General features: G+C 40.5%; 2 long non-coding RNA genes across 53 annotated transcripts in view; one reads left to right on the forward strand and one right to left on the reverse strand.

The window, feature by feature from the left end:
* Positions 1–22,597, forward strand: part of LOC144314152 (uncharacterized) — a 240,698-nt gene that overhangs the window by 111,216 nt on the left and 106,885 nt on the right. The gene's annotated exons all lie outside the window — the stretch shown is intronic.
* The window catches only part of LOC144314155 (uncharacterized), a 30,596-nt gene that overhangs the window by 7,280 nt on the left and 719 nt on the right, over positions 1–22,597 (reverse strand). For 2 of the 3 annotated variants that reach the window (XR_013379931.1, XR_013379929.1), the window contains exons 3-4: positions 14,154–14,207; positions 10,403–10,482 (exon numbers count right to left, since the gene is read on the reverse strand). This is a non-coding gene — a long non-coding RNA (uncharacterized LOC144314155). The remainder of the gene's footprint in view (positions 1–10,402; positions 10,483–14,153; positions 14,208–22,597) is intronic. The other variant, XR_013379930.1, reaches the window with a different exon arrangement.

Here is a 22,597-nt window from a genome sequence, read left to right on the forward strand (position 1 = left end):
GCATGAAACACAGACAATAATTTGATCAGGGTTTTATATTATGGTGAAATTTAAAATTACAAAATTCTACCATATGATTGAAATGTCTATCAACGAGTCAATGATGATGAGTAGAGATAGCAAAGACACAACAAAGATCACATTGCCAAATAATACTGACATACATCAGAGATCTTACCAAGTTCCAGGCTTTGCCAACAGTTTCAAAGATACAAGTAATGGAGAGATATAAGTACAAATGGGAGGGGTCCAGAACCCCTAGTCACACTCCCTGAGTCCTTACCTTCCTGTGTCAGAGGTTCTCTGGCCCAAGATAATAGATAAGGTCACTGAGAGAGACATGCAGCCACCTTACCCTTACCCTCCTACTTACCCAGAAGGAGCTGCTTAGTTCTGGAAACATCTGAAACATCTCCATTTTATACTCAGATATTTACATAATTTACATGATGTTTTCCAGAGAGCTTTGCCCTATAAATCCATAGATTCCAGATTTGTTTACCCAAGAAATTCTAGACTGCAAAGTACATTCTGCTAAAAGCACTCCATGGGTAAGGACACTCCTGCCAACAAAAATAATTTCATTTGTCAGGAGAACTATCATTAGTGTGTTTACAAGATTAGACTAGTTTACATGCCATCTTTCTTATTTAGGAAAGCACACCTCCTCTCCCCCAGTAAATGGAAAGAGTGGATCACTCTGCCACTTCCAGAGTATATTATGCTATATCCAGGTACTTTATGGAATCATAAAAGTTTATATTGACAGAGGAAAGGACTTCTGATATATTGATCAATGACAAGAGGATAAGCTTAGTATTTCCATCATCACCTCAACTGTGCAGAGATCTAACAGAATAACTAAAAGATAAAAAAAAAAAAAAACAAGAAACTAAAAAGATTTTAGTGTAATGATTATTTCTGGGTCCACAAGTTGAAGATGATGATTTTGTCATTTATATTTTCAGTTTTCCACAAGAATTTTGTATTACTTTCATCAGCTATTTTTTTCTATTTTAAATTAAAGCATGGGAAAATACAAGTAGCACATTGGACAGAACATAGAATTTGAAAGTAAACTGATTTGGATTCAAACTCTGGCTTGACTGCTCACTGTTATGAGATCTTGAGCAAATTCGCCTGTTTCTTCAGCTGTAAAGTGAGAAAAGTAACACTCACCCTCAGGGTTGTTGTGAATTATAAGTAGGTATATCATCCACAATATTATCCACCTCCTTAGACACCGTCTGCTTGCTAGCTTCCTGTGGAGGGCTAACCAATCACTGGTTCTGGGAGGGCCTCCTCCTTGGCTACCTCTACAACAGTTGGGCCAGCCAGCCACATGCCCGAAGTTGCTCACTCTTCCTGCCAGTTCCAGATTTGAATGAAACAAAACACAAGGCCTAGGATCTTGCATTCTGGCAGCTACCAAAGTATGCACAAATTAACTCTCCATTGGACAAATGTTAGCCAGTAGAAAAAGAGGTAAGAGGGATCTAGGAAAATTCATCACCCCACCTGCTGCACTCTAATCAACTGCTTTGAGACATAGTTTCTCTATAGTCTTTCCAGAAAAGCCCCAGTAGTTTTGCAAACACACCTGCTAAGTGGCCTGCCCAATCTTTCTGTGCTCCTTACAAAGCACAAGTCAGTGCATAACTTTGCAATGCTTCCCATCTTGTCTGGCCTTTACTTTGTCCTCACTTTTGCTGCTCTGGGTTTATACCTCAAAATAAATTATCAGTACTTTATTCCCTCCTTAGCCTCTGTTCTGCTTTCTGGGAAACCTAATCTAAGATAGCAGATAATTTAAATAAGACCCTCAATGTATAACAAGCCCTCGAAAATACTTTGTATATGTATAAACATATGAGGAGTGTGGGTGGGTGTGTGTGCATGAGCACACATGCACTGGATAATACATGAGATATTTTTGTTGTATTTTTTAGGACTTTAAAATGCCACTGTACGATAAAAAAAATTTTTTTTTGTTCTCATTCCCACCTCCTGTCCCATTCCTTCCTATAAACAAAGCAGAAGCCCAACATACTCATTTTAGCCAACAGTGAGATTGCTTTCATACTATGAATTATTGTTGACAAATATAAATTACATGCCCATTGTATAAGTGAGTCAGGATGATATCTGGCTACAAGCACAAACTTTAACATAAAACAGACTTGAATCAGAATCCTAGTTCTATATGATCTGAAAACTTTCTCCTCCTCTAAAAACTTGTGAAATCTCTTCTTGCGGTTTTGAGTTAAATAATGACCGTAAGGTTTTTAGCGCAGAATTTGTACATAAGTTAGATTAATATTATTGTTTTATTATGGTGACTGTAAAATGCCATTTATAATATAGCAAGCCATAATAACATTTAAAAATGTGTTAATGAATAAGAGGATGAAAATAGAGAGTAATGCAATCATATGTTAATTATGTTCTAATGCTATGTATAATCCAGGGAGGATCCACAATTCTGAGGCACATGTCAGAACTGTCATTAATCAGAAGTGTGGCTTCCTGATTGATCAGCAATGCCCAAACATGGAGAAGCAGGGTGACCAGGGGAAGCTGGACAAGGCAGCCAGGGGCCTTAAGACTTCTACCCAGAACTATGCCTGGTACTCTGAAAACAGCTGTGGAGGCTGGTGGAGAGAACAGAATCCATCACTCTCCCCTGAAATCTCAGGGATCTAGCTAAGTTTATTGTGGTCCCAGTGCTAGTTTTGCAATGCAGTGTCAGGGAAATGGAGATAGCAATCCACTCTTTAAGAGAAGCCACCATTCCAGAGCTCAGAGGTGTTCTATAATGCTTCTCTAGCCTACCAGTTAGCATGTCTTAAGCAGCATATCTCATTACAGATGTTAGTGGCCTGGACTGCTAAGATACCTTCTTGACTTGTCTGGATTAACTCAAGGTAGGGCTGAATTTACTGGTGGAAGCCAGGTCTGAGAACTGAGAGCCACAGAGGGTGATGGATAGGCCTTTGTCAGGAAAGAGAAGCCAGAGCAGTTACTGTAAAGTGTGAAGAAGGCCTAAGGCCGCAACATACCCATGACCAACTCATACTAAGAAACCTGTGCACCTTGTACAAGAGGTACAAGATCTGCAAGATGGGAGCAGATCTAAGCAACACGCCCTGAGCTTGGCCTCCAAGGACCTTGGGTCCTTGCCCATGCTAGTGCCAACTTTCTGCAGGGACATCTTAAAACCAAATCTTTGAATTCTTGTTCTAAATAAATCTCTTAAGAAATCATGTCCTAGATTACCTGCCCCCCTGCTTTTCTAAGTAAAGATTCTCTGGGATTCCTTATCTTTTTCATGCAGAAGCAGTATACTGTGGAACAAAACTTGAGCCTCCCTTCCACTTCCAACAAATACTTCAAAACTCAGTATCATTTGCATCTTTTCACATCAGGATATCATCCATCTCATGGCTTAACATGATGAGATGATGCTGGAGGACATTATTATTTTATGTTTCTATTCTGAGAAAGATGTCTCTCTTCAACTTAACTACTAGCTGACAAAAATAATGTTGAACATCTGCAAGAGATAAAACAACTTGAATCCAATTTCCTTTCACATAGATTAAGAGCCCCATTCTCCTGTCGCTTATGTAGCATATAACTCAATTTTTTGCAATATTTAAATGAGAGGCTAGTTTTTCAGGTCTGTCATGTGGATGACATAAATTTTTTATTTTGTCCCTTCCACTGATGTAGCAGATATATGAGATCCTGTCAGAATGTGGCAGCTCAGAAAAGAAAAGGAGAATCACACACTAAAAGACAGAAAGACAATAAAAGGGAGAGGCTCTAAGAAAATCTATTCTTTTAAGAATACAAATAAGTAAGTCATACAAAGAGATATGTTCCTTCAGGAAATGCAGGTTTGTTATGGAGCCTGAGTCACCTGCATGGATCAAGCAGAACATGGCCTATAATTTGTGATTAATTTGGCAGTCAAGATACCTTAGCAGATATATAACAATTATGACTAAAGCAAAAAGTGGTTTAAAGTCCGGGGGTCATTTTGGTTTCAGGTAATGGTCAATTAAGGACTTATCCAAAGTCTACTTCTTAATGTCTTTGGCTCCATTTCTTTTGTGTTGGTTTCATTCTCAAACTTTCTCCAAATGGGGAAAAGTTGCCTCCAACAGCTCAGGCTTATATAACTAGTTGATTAAGGAGAGTCAACTTGTTGGGCTATTTTCTGGGTCATTACAAAAACATAAAACACTGTAGATATTTAAAGCAGAAGGAACTTAATTCAGGAAATTGGTCACATGGATGATGGAAGAAATGAGAATCAAAAAGGAGGTGATCAAAAAATTAGAAATAACAGGAACCACTACCACTCTTGGGACTGGTGGGACAAAGGAAGAAGGTGGTGGTATTGGAACCCACCAATAGGGTAGAACTAGAAGAATTTAGAACTATGACAAGTCTGCCAAACAAAAAATAGAGTCATTGAGAAGAAATAGCCACTGATGGAAACATTGCCAACAGTAGAAGGGAAAGGCAAAATTAGCCTGGCTTCTTCCACTTGGTCTCCCATCTCTTGTCAGTGTCCCCCACTGGAAAAACCTAGCTCGAAGCCAGTTGGCAAGGCAGAGTGGGATATATACTTGCCAACGATAGAGAGCAGGGCAAGAGTAAGAGAATATATCTGCAAGCAAGCCTAAAAGTGACCATCACAGAATTTAAGCATAATATACATTTCTCTGTCATAATCACCTTCAACCATCATCTGTTGAATCTCCCTTTCCTGACCCATAAAGATGGATACCTTAAAAATATCTTGGTTAGATTCTCCTAGTTTTACCATTCAGTTTCAGTTAATGAACCTCTATCCAGTGCCCAGGCAGAATGATTTGGCATACTTCTGGGTCTAGGGGGTTATTCTTGATCAGAGCCTAACAACACCATGGAGCATTCTTAGCCAGCATACAAGGAGGTAAATAGGTAGCAGAAATCACAATTCTTGTCAGATGCATCATTGGAGCTAAAGGGAACTTCTGGCCCACATGCAACCACTCTGGGGAAGGGCTTTCAGCCAGTGGGGGCTGGTGTCAGTCACATGGTAGGCCATTGGAGAACTCTAAACCAGTGAACAACCAGGGCCAGGAGAAGAGTAGCTCCTGGTCTAAGAACCACTAAGGCAGGAGCATGGGAACTCTCAACAGGTACATAGTGGGGATGGTAATTCTCAGCTGGCATGAGTTGGTAGTACGGGGCTAAGGAGATGGTACCTGTGATCTGGAGATTAATTACATACAAGGGACTAAAAAAATGGATTGAGAATAACAAGAGCAGGACCCTTACTATCTTCAAATGTGGAAAAAGAGGAGGCCAGAATAAACTATTACATGTCAGATTACAGCTGGAAGTATCTGTATAAACTAGTGTTTTTCAGTATATATGGATAGAAAAATATCAAAATGACTATAGCTGTGTGTATGTGTGTGAAGGAGAGAGAAAGACAGAGACAAGAGGATAGATAGAGGGCAGCCCTGTGGCTCAGCGGTTTAGCGCCACCTTCAGCCCAGGGCATGACCCTGGAGATCGAGTCCCATGTCAGGCTCCCTGCAGGGAGCCTGCTTCTCCCTCTGCCTGTGTCTCTGCCTCTGTGTGTGTGTGTGTGTCTCTCATGACTAAATAAATAAAATCTTAAAAAAAAAAAAAAGAGGATAGATAGATCCATCTATTTTCTAGCTATCTGTTGAGAGGGCCTAAAGCAACACTCCCATAGCAACAAGGACATCTAGTCCCCATGACTTGGTTTTTAAATACCATTTCCCACTAAAAGGAACCAAGCATCCTTGGAGAAATGGCTGCTTCCAGTGCTGGAACAAAGACAGGATGGATAAGCCTGGGACATCTTGGGCCAGAATGTAAGGAAGCACTCAAAGAATGAGAGGGACATGTTAATAGAATACAGAAGCCAGGCTAAAGGAGCTCCCACTAGCCAAATACAGGGCAAATTGAGCATCATAATAAATAATTCCAATATTGGATAAAATAGGAATCCATAGATCCATACAAATATAAATGAATATATAAGTAAATATGGTAAAGAAAAAACTCCATGGCATATTGTCAACTAGTAAATGTAGGAGGAATGAGGGAACAAGAAAAATTGTGATTTGGTGATAACTGGTTTGGGCCCAAATTGTGGATGAATGCTTTAACTAGTGAGTGAGAAATTGACAAGGAACAAGATATTTACACGGTCTCGAAGTAGCACCCCACGAAGCCCTTATTAATTTTACAGCAGAGAGGTCTGGCAGATAATATCTTAACCAAATGAAAAGAGTTCACATCACCAATAATGGAACAAATTAGCATCCTGTGCGTACTCTCACTTCTGTGGTATTCCTGGAAAAGCTTCATTATGTTAATCTCGTCCTGCGGAAGGATCAGATAAATCCAAATTTAGGGACATTCTACAAAGTAACTGGCTTGGACACTTCAAAGTCAGGAAGGGCTTGTAGAGTGAGGAGACCCTGAAGAACTGTCTCCAGTGGAAGTAAACTAAAAAGAAATGGCAGCTCAACACAACCTGTGATTCTGGTTTGGACTCTCGTGGTATAAAGAACATTGTTGTGGAAATGGGTGATCAGTACTGATTTCCTGACTTTGATGGGAACATTGCAGTTTTATTAGAGGATGTGTTTTGTTTAATAAATATACACCGAAGTGTTTAGGGGTGATGGGTCATTTGACCCACTCTCAAGTGGATGAGGAAAAACAACGTGTGTGTGTGTGTGTGTGAATGTGTGGAAGGAGAGAGGGAGATTGATAAGGCAAATGTTGTAGAATATTAATAATCAGGGAATCTGGATGGATGAAAGGTACACAGTAGTTTTCTATCCTCTTTTTACAACTATTCATCCTTCCCTTTGTTATGCTCTCTAAAACATGCTAAAATAGAATCACCTACCTCCAAGGCCCTGGCATTGCCAATAGTTTAATTCTGTACCCACAACTCACTCTTTCCTCTCACTGCCCACAGAGGCGTGGCCTTCAGTGATTTTCTGTGGCAGCCACACTGGTATTGTAAGAACAGGCCCCAGCTTTATGGGACCTAAATCTTACACAATTTGAGGGGCAATTCCTCAAGAAAAAGAAATATAAAATTAGATATGAAAGCGAATATTTACTGAGACACCTGGGTGGCTTATTGGTTGAGCATCTGCCTTTGGCTCAGGGTGTGATCCCAGGGTTCCAGGATCAAGTACCACATTGGGCTTCCCACAGGGAGCCTGCTTCTTCCCTCTGCCTATGTCTCTGCCTCTCTCTGTGTGTCTCATACATAAATAAATAAAACCTTTAAAAGAAAAGTGAATATTTATTTAGAAAGGACACAAACAACTGACAGTCACTAAAACTCAAACTGCTTTCACCTCGAAGTCAGTCCACCTCTGCTGGAATGGTAAGGCCGAGCAGCCCCACCACCAGGATGTGGTCTACCTGGAAGAGGCATGGACTGAACAGATCAGACTAGTTCTACACTAGGCCCTTAGGTAGAAATGGTCTTTCTCTTTCCCTATTACTTGGACTCTTCTCATCAACAGAGTAAAAACTACAGAGGTTTGGAGAAACTCCAAGGAGACCATTTGCTCTAACTCAGTGCTCTAGGCCCCAAAGCCTGCCTCCAGCTTTAGCCAATGGACTAGAAGTATAGCCCTGTTATAGCTGAATAGAAATAAAGTGCAACGAGAAGCAAAAAAAAAAAGGCTACCATGGGGTCAAGTCTAGGTCTCCAGGGGACCCTGTCAGTGTTCAGTTGAACTCTCGAGGAGTAATAAAGATCACGTGTTCACCTGGCCTCTTTGTCTATGCCTTTGAGACCTTATGGTGTGGGGGTGGAGCCAAGGAGAAGGTGGCTGTGGCCAAGCAACAAGGCTAGTTTTTCCACTAGCCACATATGTCCCATCAATATCCATTCTTCATATTAGCCTGTGTGCCAGGATTGAGAAAGTGGCTGTCAGAACCTCTGCCCCCAGCCTTCCTTCTTATATGGCAGCAAAAGGCAGAGATCCTTGTTCTTTCTAAGAGAGTGTATTGTTTGTACTTACTTGTTGATAAAGGAAAAAAACAGGAAAGAAATGTAACTAGATAGTGAGCCTGGCAATACTGTTCCTTCCACTAAGCATTTCACCATGATGAAACCTGCTTCACTTTTATAACACAACTCATCAAATAACTGAGACAGATCATAATATTATCCATCATGCTATGGTTGTGTCCTTGGATGCTACAAAAGAACATGTGTGGGTAGATAGCCAATTTGTTATTTTTAGTTCTTGAAAAATTTGACTATGGGGGGAAATTTCCAGAAAATCTCCTAGACCCCAGCATGTATATAAAGCACTTAAAGCACATCTGTCAGTAAGAAGCACCAATTACATCTGCAGGCATGTGCAGGTGACTGGAGGATTATTTCCTAGCCCTCCCCTATCCATCCTTCTCACATGGGCTTATAGAGGAGCTTCTCAGGAGTGTCATCTTGGAGCATGGAGTCTGTTGTGGGGGAGGAGCACACTCTTCCCTTGAGCCTTTGCATTTGTTTCCCTCTGGGTGGGGACATTCATCCCATATCCTCATGTGACTGGTTCCTTCCCATGCTTCACATCTCACCTCAAGCTTTGCCACCTCCGGAGAATTCTTTCCTATCACCATATGAGAAATCACATTCATCCCCAACAATCACTCTCTGTCACCTCATCCTATTGATTTAGTCCATATCCTTCACCACTATGCACACATAGCTATTGTCTGTCCCCCCCTTCCCCGCCCTAGGTAGGGACATTGCCCTGTTCATCACTGTATTTCCATTGCCCTGCGAAGGGCTAGGCATGCAGTGGGTACTCAGTACATTGTTAATTCAACAGCTATGAAAAGAAAAAAAGGAAAAAACAGAGACTCATGAGCTGAATTAATGAATAAGTAGATATGTCATTTCTTTAGATCAGTTTCTTTCACAAACATGGCCAAAGTACTGGGTACCCCCAAAGGAACTTATGGTTGGGAGAACGAAGTCTGAAATAATTCTCAAAGTGAAAGATCACAGTTTCAAAAAAAGCGACTTACTCTTTCTCTCACCAGTTTGTTCAGCCATCCTGAAATCTCTAAGAACACACACAAATGAGAGAAACAAACCACTTGGCAGTGGTGCCTGGGAAAGTGGTTCAGTGATGACAAGAACTCATGGTGGAGGGGCAGCCCAGGTGGCTTAGTGGTTTAGGGCTGCCTTCAGCCTGGGGCGTGATCTTGGAAACCCAGGATCGAGTCCCACGTCGGGCTCCCTGCAGGGAGCCTGCTTCTCCCTCTGCCTGTGTCTCTGCCTCTCTCTCTCTCTCTCTCTCTCTCTTATGAAGAAATAAATAAAATCTTTAAAAAGAAAAAAAAAAGAACTCATGGTGGACAATCTGTGGTAGAAAATCTAAAGGAACCTGTGATACAGTTCTGTCCAACTCTAGATGCTCAGACAACCAAACCAAAGCTCCCTGGCCAATAGTCATGACCTGTGATAAGAGGCTAATGGGTCACTGAGTTCTATGTAGTCTCCTATAACTCCTACAAGAAAAGTAGGACACCATGGAAGCATAGAGTATGCTTGAAGGGTCACACTTCACATTTTTAAAAGCTGCTGCCATTGCCAATGTTAGGAACTACCTCAGGGTACCCAGCTAGTGCAACAGCCTCCATTTTACAATGTCTGTTGCCAAGGTTCTTCATCTCATTAGTGCCACCATTGGAAATCTCTACCTTAAGACTCAGGACTAATCATTACTGAGTTAACTGTGAGGTATTTAGACACATAGTTCATTTTTTTAAAAAATTTGAGTATATTTTACACACAATGTTATATTAGTTTCACATGGAGAACATATGATTCAGCTTCTCTGTATGGTATGCTACGCTCACCACAAGTGCAGCTACCATTCGGCATTGTACAGTTCTATCAGGTCACTGATCATATTCTCTGTGCTGGGCCTTTTTTCCCATAATATATTCATTCCATAACCGTGAGCCTGAGATACTAGATTTTATGTATTTAAAAAAATTATTTATTTATATAGGAGAGAACATAAAGAAGTAAGCAAGCACAAGCATGGGGAGGGGCAGAGAGAGAGGGAGAAGCAGACTCCCCACTGAGCAGGGAGCCTGATGTAGAACTCAGTCCCAGGACCCTGAGATCATGACCTGAGCTGAAAATGGATACTTAACCAACTGAGCTACCCAGGTGCCCTGAAATACTAGATTTTAAATGCATTTAATCAATAGGAGGTAATTCCTAACCTAAAAAGTTAGGATTGGAATGAGGGGAAAAAAATGCGGCCAAAATAAATTTTGTGTACCCATTATCTACACAGTTTAAACTCACCAATGAATTGGCAGCTCTCCACTTTATCCTATGAATAACTACGCCCAAATAAGACCTAGAAGCTTGATGTCTAAATTAACCTGGAAAAAAAAAATTTAAAAGTTGTAGTTAAAACTATATTATTTTTAACAAACTTTCCAACAAATTTTCGGATATTTTTAAGTGAGTATATATTTTCCCTTCTGCTTCATTATCTTCATGATTTTTCATAAAGATTATTGGTGGTTGATAACTTTATAATTTAGTTTTTAGTGAGGAGATATTCTATTCTGATGGGTCCATGACTGAATTTGAGCAAGAATTAACATTTCTTAGAGGTGGAAACAGTGACTGTCAGGACTTTGTGGCACCCTCTTTGGGAGAGTGGAAACATTTTTATTCATAAAAAGGATATTTGTATCTCATTGAGCCAAAACATAACTTTGTTATTGTTGCTCTACTGGAGTTCAAATATGTGTAGAAGGGTGTACATGTCTACTGAGTAGCTAAAGAAAAGACCTGAGACAAGTATTAAGCCATCATATTATTGTATAATAGGTATTATTATTTGGGTTCCACACCCCCATTGTTATACTGAGGTTCTCACTCTGCAGGTCACATTTCTCCTTTGCCAGCCGGCCCCATGCTATATCCTGCCAATAGGGGGTGCTAGCCAGAACTTGAAAGGTAGGAGGAGGGAGACATTTGCGTCTTGGCTATTTCTGACAGTATTGCTTTATCTGTCACCCTTTACCCCAGGCACCAGAGATTGGTTCTAGCAGCCAGTGTTTTCTATGACTGGCTTCTTTCTACACTTCCAGAACCAGCCTCATTACACCACACTCAGCAAGACCAGCAGCTGAACCCCAGCTTCCTAAGCAACTGGGTATCAGGGGCTCTCCCTTCGAGGTCCTGAATTAAAGCAGCAGTTGGGTGATGGCTCCTACTGAGAGGTGCATTCCTAGCTCTGCAAGGCCCCTCTTAAGAATTTCCATCTTTTTGAAAACCCAGACTCTTCCTCTTTCAGGGTTATTACCTCTAGGATCCATCGATGTTCTCCATGGTTCTTTTAGTACTGCAACACCTGTTACCAATTTCTTATATTATCCCCAATAAAATAGCTAGCATGGTTCCCATCTTCCTGACTGATCCTTGAGTGTAACAGGTGTTTGGGGGGAGGGGAGTAGAGGAGGGAACAGGGATTGTTTGTAGTCAAATAACTTTAGGAAACACTGAGCTAAGCAAAGTTTAAAAGGTTTCTCTACAACAGGACTTACCAGAGCCTATGCATATGTTACTGTGCATTGATTGCAAACTTTCAAGTGAAGGACATTTCCCAAACTTAATTGAGCGTGGAACCCATTCAAGTATGAAATATGTCGTGAGCTTAATGCTCTGTAGAGCACACATTCAGAAATGCTAGACTCAAATAATAGGTCCTATTATTTGGAAATGTTGGACTCCAAATAATAAATAATAAAGAAAAACCTCTATTATCAATAGCAAAATACATGACACCCTGTATTATCTTGCCCAATAGAAGGTGCTTCATTTAAAACAAAATAAAAATCTGGGGGATCTATAATACATTCATTTCAGTCCAGGCCCCATAGATAAAACATAGATATGAGCAATAGAGGCATTTCTCTCTCTCTCTCTCTTTTTTTTTTTTTTTTTTTTAAAGATTTTACTTACTTATTTGACAGAGAGTGAGAGCACAAGCAGTGATTACGACAGAGGGAGAGTGAGAAGCAGGCTCACCACTAAAGCAGGGAGCTCGACATGGGGATTGATCCCAGGACTCTAGGATCATGACCTGAGCTGAAGGCAGATGCTTAATGGACTGAGCTACCCAGGCACCCCAAGGTAATTCTTTTAAAAAGAAAACACCAATATTTTGGTGAATATTCCAGGTATACAGATGGGTAGAAAATTATTCCTAAAGTACGTTCTCATAACAGTTTCAGCTGAAAGATTGACCTTTGATTCTCTCTATATTGATGTGTTATTCCTAATTTATTATTAGTGAAAATTCTATCCAGGCCTCTGGTCTGACTAACCATAGCATTTAATTCTCTAGTATCCTGAAATTATGAATTCTGCTGACTGAGAAAATACTCTGCTTTTTAAAAAGCAAATGCACAATGACTTATATATTTAACATCAAAGGGAATTTGAGACACAAAGAATTGCCATAAAAGGGCTTTTTGTGGCCAGGTCTGCAGTCACAATTAAGTAAAAACTGTCCATTGAATGCAGGTGTGAGGAACAAGGGCTGCTCATTGTCTTCATAACCACTCTGCATTCCTATTACCATTTCCTCTGTGAAAACCCTCTGTAATTGCTCTAGTCCATTAAGCTCTCCCTTCTCTGAACTCTGCTGGTATTTATTGTTTGCACCCTAATTTGGATATGTCATAAATGCATTTACATTGTTGTTTATTTATAAACATAAATGCTGTGTCTCTAAGTGAATGTTGCAAATCCTTTGATAGCAAGGACCATGGGCTGTGGCTACAATAACCATAACATCTGGATATGGTCTGAAAAATCATTTGTTTCTGACTTCCAGGTTTATTCAGATGAAAAGGGTCATACATTTAAAGGGTAGTATTCACAGATAAGAAAAAAATTTACATGGGATCCAGATTTGGGGGACAGGAGTGGGTTATGAAGTCAATACAAACACCTGTTTGTTTGAGAACTTAGTGCCTTGTTTATGTAATAGGTAGATGGAAGTTGATGATAATGAGTACCACGAAATTAGAATATTTGGAATTCCATTGCAATCTCAAATGGAGCAGGCTAAAGGTGTTGTACTTTTTTGAGCAAATGTTTATTAAATTCCATTTATAGAAAGAGTAGATGAAGTAGTGACATGGAAAGAATGCCAGTTTGGAATCAGTCAGAACTTGGTTCTTTATTTTTTTTTTTAAGATTTTATTTATTTATTCATGAGAGACACACAGAGAAAGAGAGAGAGAGGCAGAGACACAGGCAGAGGGAGAAGCAGGCTCCATGCAGGGAGCCCGATCCCAGGTTTCCAGGATCAGGCCCTGGGCTGAAGGCGACGCCAAACTGCTGAGCCACCAGGGCTGCCCTAGAACTTGGTTCTTTAAACCCGTATTTACTCACCAGGACTTTGGGCAAGTACTTAATTTCCCTTGACATCAGTTTCCCAGTCTATAAAGGAAAGAGAGTAACTACTGCAAGTTGTTACTGTGATGATCACATGAAGTGTTGGTATATCACACATTTGGCACATAGTAGGTCCTTAATAACTGGTAGTAGTAGTTGCTACTGCTGTTAATTTTAGAGAAAGCTTGTACCAACATGAGTGGAAGTCCATCACCATCACCTATGCAGGGTGTAGGTATTCACCTGCCCCTTCTACTGTCTAAAATCCAAAGCAGAAGTCATTCCCCTGGGTTTAAGGGTGATTCCCTTTTTAATGTCCAAGACATTAATCTACTCTCAATATTTATTTATTCATGTGCATTTATCAGCCCTAATAGCTAACCAATGGATGCATTGATTGACTCATGTAGCAATCGTGTACTGAGGCATTACTCTGTCACAGACACTCGAAAGGACAACACAGTCTCAGAGATGAATAATACGCTCTTAAGCTTTGCCCTCAGGAGACTTGAAGTCTCGCTGTGAACTTGTTTGAGAGAAAGTAGAGAGAATACACAGGGAAAGGATGGGCCAAGCAAGGCAACTAAAAGCTGGAACGATAAGTCATCTCTATAAGAGATTTATCTACTCTTACCTTGCTGCCTAGGACTGCCCCGGTTCAACTTACCAACAGGGGAAGAAACAATGTCTGTAAAAGATTTATTAGTTAATTATAAGGAATTGTCCTTAATGAATCAGTATCTGGCTTTATTATCCAGAATAGTGGATAGTTTTGCTTTCCCCAAAGCTGTGTGGTCTCTGCCCACTGCACACAGGACAATGAGACAAACAGGGAAGCCTCCTGAAGGTTCCCATCCGGTACAAGCACATCACAAATTGCACATGTATCCTCCCTCAACAGGACTGGTGTTTTCTTCTGAACAATTGAAAAAAAAAAAAAAAAAAAGGCTTCCCAAATAAAAGGCCAACAGTAGACTTATTATAAGACTCAACTGTTTTAGAGTAATATCATTTGCATGCAAACAATAATCAGGGTAATTCAGCAGGCTTGGGTGGACCTGTTTTTGTCTCCAATCTCCTATCCATTAGTTTTGCCTTTCTTTATACTTGGAAAATAGTGCAAGTGGATGTCTTTCAAACGATTTGTATTACAAATTTATGCTAGTTCATGCTGATGTGAAACCCCCAATTCATCTGAACAAGTAAGGCTGAATTGCAGTTTCTCAAAGCTTTTAGGGGCTGATTGAAGGATACTCGCTCTTTTTTCTCCTGGATCATTTGCACCCATCCCGGAGTCCACCATAGAATGGCAGTCCCCCTTCCACTTGACTGGCTGTGCATATGTATCGAGATATTTGGGAGCACTTCTACCCAAAGCCATTTCCTCCTTTCACCCATAAGATAATCGGGTTACGGTCTGGAATTAGAATTAATCACCTGGCATATTTTATAATTTATAAAAGTGTTGCATCTGATGTGAAATGATCAAGTTTTCTGATCTACGTCTGCGTTTGCAGTTTATTGACTCAGAGTTTGGGTATTTAGCTTCTCAAAATGGATTTAATATGGCCAGATTAGTTGGCCCTTTTTATGAAGGCCATCCTGATCGCTACCCAGTAGTTACAGAGCCCCTCCTAATCCCTTCAATATCCCCTCAATATTAAGGCTGATTCAAAGCTGCGTGTGTGCTTCATCAGAATAATGACGGCAACAATTCCTCATATTTGTATAATGCTTAATATTTTTCAAAGCACTGTTGTTAAATGTCATACCCTCCCAAACCGGGTTCAGTGATAGGAAACTGAGAAGAATCTCATTTTCCTCATTAAAATAAAGTAAAAAATGTTAATACCAGAGGAAATGGAGCTGCCAGTCCCTCAGTTCCACATTCATTAGCAGAATCCTGCTAAAAATTGCTGAGATTCACGTTGCACCAAGCAGTGCTGGACAGTCACATCAGTCTTGCTACCTCCCCTCGGTTTCTCCAGAGAGTCCAACTGCTCTTCTCTTTAGCTCTCCTCCACTGATACATAAAGTGATCTGTCTGGGGCAGGCCATAAGAAGCAACAAGCCGGCTTCCTCCCCTCAAGTGGCCCCCTGCCAGCTATGATCAGTGTCACTAGGCAAAGCCCTCTCAACTGCCCTCTGAATCTGAAATCCTCCTTCGGGTTTTTCCTAGGCTCACTGCAATCAGTCCAGAGATGTTAGGCTCTCGAAGCTGGCACAGACACAGTCATGATTCTTCACCTGCTAAGTGGCTCTGGGACTTTTCATAGTCCTTCAGATCTAACAAACCACACTCCCTGCAATCACAGCTTGGCTAAGGGCCCCGCTACCAGTCAAAGGAGTAGAGCGGGCTCAACTGGTAGGAGCAGAGCCCACAGGGATGCTGGGAAGCCTGCCGGAGGGAGCAGGAAGCAGGTCAGCTCCTAAAGGCTCTAGTAACATTTTACTGGTTTTCACATTTGTTCTACTTGGGAGGTGACAGTGTGTGTGTCTGACCTCGGCCCAGCTCCTGAGACTGAAAGTGGAGCAAGCATCCGTGTGCTCTGTGTCTCTTGCCTTACTATCCCTAATGCGAGTCTCTTCATGTTATGACACCCTTCAAAAAATTTAAGCACTATTTTGTGGAAGAGCTTCAACCCTGTGTATCTCGCTCTCTTCCCTCAACAGCACCATTGATGCACCTAGACAGTACCTGGGCACCTCAACAATATAGCGTGAGCAGTTGTGAGCTCTTTTCATATTTCTGGCAGGAGACGTGGTAGTCATTCGTGCTAGTAGCAAAACATTTACAGCTCTCTGCCATCAGGTACCTGTGAGATATACCTCCCGCTCTTCTCTGAAGTCAGGCAAAGCCTGGCACTTGCTTTGCCCAATAAAGAGGGAGCAGCAGTAAAGTGTGTCACTTCCAGGGGAAGCTCTCACAGCTGGAGGGTGACTTGCCGTATTCTTTGCCCAATGGCCACAGTGATGGTGGAGACACATCTCAAGAGAAAACCTCCCCTGTCCTTGGCCGGGGTGACTGTGATAAGCAGATCCCAACAGCCAACTGACATCAGATACGTAGCATGGATAGAAAATAAAAGATGGATTACATCGTGCCACTGAGAGCTTTAAGTTGTTAGTTATTGCAGCACAGACTGACCTAATTTGAGTACATGAGGAGAAGGAGGCACTGGCAAGATTCGAAAACCAGCCCCTGAAAGTTCAATCAGATGGTTTAGCAATTCAGGAAGTTGCCTGACGCCTGTGAAGGAGAGTGTGCCTCCCAACTCCTCGGCCCCACTTCGACAAAGCAGTGGGCATCGCTGCTGCCCCTGCGGCCACAGCCAAAATGATAAGTTAAATGTGTAGCTTGTCGTCCAGATATTTCCACTTCCTCAAAGTCTCTCTCTCTCCTTTTGGAGAGGGCACACATTACACATTTTCTTCCCTACATTTGCAGAAACAAAGGAAGAGAAAAAAGGATCCTGCCAAACAGCATTTATATTTAGCATGCGCCATATGCACATGTGCGGTACAGAGCACAAAGACAGGTGGCGGTCCCGCCGGATTGAAATCAGCAGGATAGGGAGCAGGAGATAGAATATGTAAGTGCGAGACTCACAGTCGTATAAATGTAGGCATTTCTGAGAACAGAATGGCTCTTTGTGTCTTGACTTCACAAGATTCTTCAGTAGCCACTTCAGAATATTCTAGGGGAGCCTAATCTTTAGATATAAGGCCACGGGTAAAAGGAGGGCTCGGTGGGCAAACGGTGTTTGAAGTGGAGTGCAGTTACTTAGGGCCCCTGCAGGTTCTTGTTAATCCACTTTACTCCGTCCTCCACTACGGAGGCGCTCACTTCTGCATGGGAAGTTTGCTCCTTGGAGTCACAGAGGGAGGAAATATTTTGAGGGGAAGGTGGTGTCTCCCAGCATCAAAGCCACACTTATGACTGAGCACTTGACAATTAGGAAGGGGTCATGAGAACGACGAGCTGAGGCCCTTGAGAGTGAACTGAATCTAGGGAACTGCAAATGAGGTAGGAAAGCAAACACATGCACACACAAGCAGAAGCAGGAAGGTATGATGACTCCCCGCCAGCTTTAACCAGCAGGGGAGTGTTAGAAGGGAAGGCCTTTGCCCATTTCCAGCTGCCCCCCCTACCAGCAGGATTTCCTCTGAATATACACAAGGCTCTCCATGGCCCTTTACTCACGTCACTTCTAGCAAGCCCTGATTTTATTGATTAGATCCATGGATTATTCATTTAGTGGATAAAAACAAACCCTCTATCAGTTTGATCAAATTCAGAATATTTTGGTGTGCATCTGTACGTATTTTTATTGGGCTTATTCCTATGAGGGAAATTTCTGGGTCACTGGACACACATATATTTTATTAGATACTACCCAGTAAATTTTCAAGAGTGTACAAGTTTGCACTCCCACTAGCTGAGTATAAAAAAAGTTCCAGTGGCTCTATCGCTTTACCAGTTCTTGGAACCATCAGGGATATTTTGTTGGCTTATTAGTTTGTTTTGTTTTGCTTTGTTTTAGTGCTTCTGGTGAATGTGTTGTAGTTTTGCAGTTTTAATTTGTAATTTTGTTAAATACCTTTTTAGTTTGTAATGATAAGTTCCTTTTCATATGCTCAGTAGCTATTAAGGCATCTTTTTGATGAAGTGCCTGTTCAGGTCTTTCTCATTCTCCGATTGGATTACCAGTGACTTATTCACAGGAGCACTTTTTATTATTGGAGAAAGGAGTCTTTTGTTGCATGTATGGATTGCAGTTATCTTCTCCCGTTCCTTGGCTTGCTTTTTCATGTTTTTAATGATGGCTTTTGATGAACAGAAGTTCTTAATTTTAATGAAGTCCAATTTATCCATTTTTTTCATGTTTAATGCATTTTGTTCTAAGACATCTGCCTCCCCCTCGCCATGCTCTCCTGTTTTCTTCTGAAAGCTTAATTGTTTTAGCTTTTACTTTCCAAGCTATGATCCACCTTGGATTAATTTTTGTGCACAGTGTGAGAAAGGGGTCAATTTTCATCTTTTCCCCTATATGAAAATCTAGTTTCTCATGCCTTTTACTGTAAGGACATTGTTTTCTCCCACTGAATAGTGGTGGCACCTTTGTCTTAAATGAAGTGACTCAAAGTGTGTGGGTCTATTTCTGGGCTCTGTATTCTCTTTTACTGGTCTGTTTATCCTCCTGCCTTTATCACCTGTTAACTTAATTACTATAGTTTCCTAATGTGTTTTGAAATCTGGTAGTATATGTCTTCCACCTTTGCTCTTTGATAAGTATGTCATTCCTATTCTTGACCCTTTGAATTTCCATATCAGCTTCAGAATCAGCTTGTAAGCTTCTCAAACCCAACCTCCCAGGGGTTGGACCTGGGACCAAGGACCAGTGGTAGGGATTGTATGGAATTTATAGGTCAAATAGTCAAACTGACATCCTAACAATATTGAATCTTTCTTTTTTTTTTAATTTTTATTTATTTATGATAGTCACACACAGAGAGAGAGGCAGAGACACAGGCAGAGGGAGAAGCAGGCTCCATGCACCGGGAGCCCGACGTGGGACTCGATCCCGGGTCTCTAGGATCGCGCCCTGGGCCAAAGGCAGGCGCCAAACCGCTGCGCCACCCAGGGATCCCAATATTGAATCTTTAAGTGTACAGATATATATCTGAATTGATAATTGGTCTTACCTCAGTATGTTTTAGTAGGTTTTGTGTACAAGTCTTATACACCCTTTGTTTGACCCAATTCTAAACATTAAACACGTTAATTATTAGTTGCCAACGTAAGTACAACCGACCTCACATATTGACCTTGGTAAATTCATTTATTACTCATAATAGGTTATCTGTACTTTTTAAATTTCCATATAGAAATTATGCAGTCTGAAAATAATGACAGTTTATTTTTTTTCCTCTCTTATCCTTTTATCTTTGAAATATTTTTCTAGGCATTTGTATTGCATAGAATCACTAGTAAAATGCCAAAGCAATATCATACAGCCTTATCTCATTTCTGTTGTCAGAGGAGAAGCTTTCAATATTTCACGATTAAATATTACGTTTTCATTAGATTTTTATGTATATGTTACTATCAGATTAAGAAGTTATATAGGTGTACCAAAACCCACGGACAAGGGTGTTCACAAACAGTGGTATTCATAAAAGCCAAAAACTAGAAACAAACTAAACATTCATCAGCCATAGAGTGGATAGATAAGTGTGGCATATCCATACTTATTCTATGCAGTGGAATATTATACAGCAATATCAAATGATTGTTTACTTCTATGCTAGACAACATGGTGATTCTTACAACATAATATGCAGTGAAAGGACATATTATATAATTATATAATTCCTCATATTTGGGTAGATTTTCTTTTCTTGCATTGCAGCCATCTGAAGATTCTTATCAATGTGTTAATTAGAAGAACACCAGATTTCAATGTCACTATTCATGTTAGAAAATACCTTATCACCTATCTTTCAATCTTAGTTATGTTCTGTCATCACTTTGTATCTAATAAGTTAAATAATAGTTCCTGTGACAGACACACCCTAAGTGGCCCATCATGAGTCATGTCCTTGTCGAATTCTTTTCTTGAGGGTAGACAGAAATTGTGACTTGCTTCTAACCAATAGAATATGGCAAAGGTGATGGGATAGCCACTCCCTTGAAAAGATAACATTATAAAAGACTTCGTGTTCCTCTTGGAGAGAGTCTTCTATAGGTTTTTAAGAAGTAAGCTGCCGTATTGTGAGAGGACCATCTGGTAAGAAACTGCAGGTGGCCTCTAGGAGCTTAAAGTGGCCCCAGATGACAACCAGCAAAAAAAAAAAAAACTAGACTTCAGTACTATAACCCCAAGCACCTAAAATCTGCCAATAATCAGAAAGGGTCCCTAGTTCTAGAAAAGAACCCAATTGTAGCTGATACCTTGCTTATAGTTGTGTGAGACTGAGCAGAGCACCCGGCAAAGCTATATCTGGACTCTGGACCTTTGGAGACTGGAAGATGATAAATGTGTTTTGTTTTAGAACTCCATGTTTGTGTTAATTTGTTACATAGCAGTAGATAACTAATCCATTTCTACTGTTGTCCCTATACTTATCTTTACATGGAGGGAAGGATAGCTATGGACTCAGGACAAAGGTAACAGAATTTGGAAATGCTTTGATATGGACTAGTGGCCCTCTCAACCTGGTGTGCAGCTATCAGCTTGGGATTCCCCCAGAGTCCCACCTCTGCTATATTCTTCCCTTTTTCCATGTATTTCTTTCAATTAGTTTAATTCCCTCATTGAGTGTAATACCTCCTTCAATAGTTTCCTTAGAAAGTATATGTGGGAATTACATTTTTAAGATCTTACATATCTAAAATATATTCATTCCACACTTCTATGTGATTGGTAGTTGAGCTCAATATAGATTTCTAGGTTGGAAATAGTTTTAAAGGCATTGTTCCCACACAGTTGCTCTTGAGTTAGCAGAAGAAGTTCTGATTCCTGATACTTTGCATAACATCTGTTTCTGTTCCTTTCTCTAGAAATATTTAAGATTCTTTCTTTGTCCCCAATTGTTCTGAATTTCCCAGTAACACGTTTCAGTGAAGATCTATTTTTCTTCTTTTGTGCTGGGTTCTCAGTCAGCCCATTCCACCTGGAAACTCAAGTCTTTCGGTCCAGAAGAATTATCCTGAATCATAGCTTCCCCTTTATGTTCTTTGTTCTGTTTTTTTTTTTTTTTTTTGAGAGTTCTTAGTATTTAGACATTGGACTAGTCTCCTGTGTAAATGTTCCTTGAAATTTTAAAGAGCCTATCTAGCACATCTTATAGTGGGCAACACAAAGCTAAAACCTTTAATTAGGATTTCTGCTCAAATTCTTATAATCCTCTACAAGTAGAAAAGATGCCACCACCTGATTTTCATTGCATTTTTACTCCAGCTGGTCTTGTTCCTTCCGCTGATTTTCTGGTCATAGTGGCTTCTGAGACCCTTTTCCTTTTTCACAAACCACTGAATTTCATGCAAAGTAAAACTTTGCAATTGCTTGAGTCCCTGCTTTATTCCCAGAATATGTTTTCTATCTAAGTAATTGTTCCACTTTTTTCCTTTTATCGTGTTTTTCGGAGCATTTGGGGACAGGCTGTTATATTAGTTAGGAGTCTGAGTTGCAAGAGGTAGAAAGCCAGTTTGAGCTAACTTGAGCAAAAAAGGTGGGGAAGGAAGATTTATTTAGCAGATACATTCAAGTTATAGGACATGCAGACTCTACTAGAATTCAGAAACAACTAGACTGGGGCTTGAACATCATGTCAATCAAGTCTCCACTTCTTGTCTCTGCTCTTCTCTGGTGCTTTTATTATTTTCTCTTGAGGTTTCTTCTTATGACAAAAAAAAACCCAACCAACCAAACAAACAAAAAAACAGCCACTCACAGTTCCAGAGTTCCACATCTTGCAACTGTAGTCACCGGTAAAAGATCGACTCTGAATCCAGAATCTCAAAATCTTGGGTAATGAATGTGACTAGTCAAACTGGACTCAGGTGTCAATTCTTAGATCAGTCAACTCTAGACAGGAAATCAGGATCACAGAACAATAACGCTAACTGTATGGATGATAGGGAAGGATAGCTCCCAGATTAATGGTGCTGATGCTAGGGAGACTATCCCTTAGATGTTCCTGCGAGCAAAGCTTTTCCAGATGTAGGATGCTTAGCAATAGGCATCACTCCTTCTGAGACACTGGGGTCAGATCCTCCACAAGCTTAAATGACATCTGACATCCAAACCCTACTGGACTCAAAGTTCAATTAGAGAATAGAACTGGGTTGAATCATTAGTATCTGTTTTCCAAATTCATAGTTACCCTTCAGTAAAATTTGGCTAAATATTTCCAGGTAACAAGTATTCTTAATAAAGTGCAGATACAAACAAAGATTTACTTTAATGGACTTGATTAGTAATTAACCTATCCCCAATTCACCAGATTTCCAATCTTCCCTCTCATGTGTAGAATGACTCAAATGGCCTAGATAGAAAATAATGCTTATTCCTA

The sequence above is a fragment of the Canis aureus genome, chromosome 5 (assembly GCF_053574225.1).
Source record: "Canis aureus isolate CA01 chromosome 5, VMU_Caureus_v.1.0, whole genome shotgun sequence".
Lineage (NCBI taxonomy): Eukaryota > Metazoa > Chordata > Mammalia > Carnivora > Canidae > Canis > Canis aureus.